Source organism: Neomonachus schauinslandi, chromosome X, assembly GCF_002201575.2.
Source record: "Neomonachus schauinslandi chromosome X, ASM220157v2, whole genome shotgun sequence".
Taxonomy (NCBI): Eukaryota; Metazoa; Chordata; class Mammalia; order Carnivora; family Phocidae; genus Neomonachus; species Neomonachus schauinslandi.
This window is the reverse complement of record NC_058419.1, coordinates 96602400-96605193: the sequence shown is the minus strand read 5'-3', so window position 1 is coordinate 96605193 and position 2794 is coordinate 96602400. Positions and strand designations below refer to the sequence as shown.

At 36.0% G+C, this 2794-nt stretch overlaps 1 non-coding gene across 1 annotated transcript; it reads right to left on the bottom strand.

The window, feature by feature from the left end:
* Positions 1 to 1578: 1578 nt before the first annotated feature.
* On the bottom strand, positions 1579 to 1685 carry LOC123323460. Its single transcript, XR_006539405.1, has one exon. It is a non-coding gene; the product is annotated as a U6 spliceosomal RNA (small nuclear RNA).
* Positions 1686 to 2794: the final 1109 nt, after the last annotated feature.

Below are 2794 nucleotides of genomic sequence, written 5' to 3'. Positions count from 1 at the left end.
TACATTTTCATATTTATTTCTATTATGTTGATCACTGCATTTTATTATTTTTACCTTTATTTAATGTTTTTTCCAGCTTTATGGGGTATTATGATGAATAAAATTGTATATATTTAAAGTATACAATGTGATGATTTGATATATGTATATATTATGAATGATTACCATAATCAAGTTAATTAACATATCCTTCACCTTATATAGTTACCTTTTTTTCTGCATGTGCATAGTGAGAGTGCTTAGGGTCTCTTCTCAGCAAATTTCAAGTCTACTACACAGTATGATTAAGTATAGTCACAATGTGGTACATTAGGTCCCAATAACTTATTCATCCTGTATTTTTTGTTTTGTTTCAAGTTTTTATTTAAATTCCAGTTGATTAACATATAGTGTAATAATAGTTTCAGGAGTAGAATTTAGTGATTCATCACTTACGTATGACACCCAGTGCTCATCACAGTTACGTGCCCTCCTTAATACCCATCACCTATTCAACCCATCCCCCTGCCCTCCTCCCCTCCAGCAACCCTCAGTTTGTTCTCTATAGTTAAGAGTCTGTTTTATGGTTTGCCTCTCTCCCCCACCAATGTGTTCATCTGTTTCATTTCTTAAATTCCACATATGAGTGAGATCATGTGGTGTTTGTCTTTCTCTGACTGATTTCGCTTAGCATAATACACTCTAGCCCCATCCATGTTGTTGCAAATGGCAAGATTTCATTCTTTTTGATGGCTGAGTATTATTCCATTGTATATATAAATACCACCTCTTCTTCATCCATTCATCAGTCGATGGACCTTGGGTCCATATTTTGGCTATTGTGGATAATGCTGCTATAAACAATGGGGTGCATGTGTCCCTTTGAATCAGTATTTTTGTATCCTTTGGGTAAATACCTAGTAGTATAATTGCTGGATCATAGGGTAGTTCTATTTTTAACTTTCTGAGGAACCTCCATACTGTTTTCCAGAGTGGCTGCACCAGTTTGCCTTCCCACCAACAGTGCAAGAGGGTTCCCATTTCTCTGCATCCTTGCCAACATCTGTTGTTTCCTGTGTTGTTAATTTTTGCCATTCTGACAAGTGTGAGGTGATATCTCTGTAGTTTTGATTTGCATTTCCCTGATGATGAGTGATGTTGAGCATCTTTTCATGTATCTCTTAGCCATCTGGATGTCTTCTTTGGAAAAATGTCTACTTCATGTCTTCTGCCCATTTCTTAACTGGATTATTTGTTTTTTGGGTGTTGAGTTTGCTAAGTTCTTTACAGATTTTGGATACTAACTCTTTTTCGGATATGTCATTTGCAAATATCTTCTCCCATTCCATAGGTTGCCTCTTAGTTTTGCTGATTGTTTCCTTCACTGTGCAGAAGCTTTTTATCTTGATGAAGTCCCAGTGGTTCATTTTTGCTTTTGTTTCCCTGGTCTCCAGAGATGTGTCTAGTAAGAAGTTGCTACTGCCGAGGTAAAAAATATTGCTGCCTGTGTTCTCCTTTAGAATTTTAATGGTTTCCTGTCTCACATTTAGGTCTTTCATCCATTTTGAATGTATTTTTCTGTATGGTGTAAGAAAGTGGAAAAATATAGAATGCTTCATGAATTTGCATGTCATTCTTGCACAGGGGCCATGCTAATCTCCTCTGTATCATTCCAATTTTAGTGTATGTGCTGCTGAAGTGAGCATGAGAACTTATACACTTTATAACTGAAAGTTTGACCCTTTCTTTGATCAGCATCTCCCATTCTCCCCACTCTCTAGACTGTGGTGACCACCATTCTACTGTTTCTATGAGTTTGACTTTCATTTTATTTAGATTCCGTATATGAGTGAGTACATACAGTATTTGTCTTTCCGTGTCTACCTTATTCCATTTAGCATAAGTACTCCAGGTTCATCCATATTATCACAACTGGTAGGATTTCCTTCTTTTTATGGCTGAATAATATTCCATTATATATACACACACCACATTTTCTTTAACCATTCATCCATTGGTGAACATTTAGGTGTTTCCATATCTTGGCTATTGTGAGTAGTGTTGCAATGAACATGGGTGTGCAAAAATCTCTTCAAAATAATACTGATTTAGTTTCTTTTGGATTTATACCCAGAAGAGGGATTGCTGGGTCATATGTATGGTTTTTAATCTTAAGTGATAGGTTACTTAATAATTAGTTACTCATTTTTTATTGCTGATGTTGTTTATTCACATCTTCATTCTCTTTTTTTCTCCCACAATTTTATTTAAATTCAAGTTAGTTAACATATAGTGTAGTATTAGTGTCAGGGGTAGAATTTAGTGATTCATTAGTGGCATATAACAGCCAGTGCTCATCACAGGTGCCCTCCTTAATGCCCATCACCCATTTACCCCATCCCCCCATCCACCTTCCCTCCAGCTACCCTCAGTTTGTTCCCTATAGTTAAGAGTCCTTTATGGTTTGCCTCTCTCTCTCTCTTTTTATCTTATTTTATTTTTCCTTCCCTTCCCCTATGTTCATCTGTTTTGTTTCTTAAATTCCATATATGAGTGAAATTATATGGTATTTGTCTTTCTCGGACTGACTGATTTCGCTTAGCATAATACACTCTAGTTCCATTCATGTTATTGCAAATGACAAGATTTCATTCTTTTTGATGGCTGAGTAGTATTCTATTGCATATATATACCACATCTTCTTTATCCATTCATCAATTGATGGACACTTGGGCTCTTTCCATATTTTGGCTATTGTGGATAGTGTTCCTATAAACATTGGGGTGCCTGTGCCCCTTCAAATCACTATGTTTGT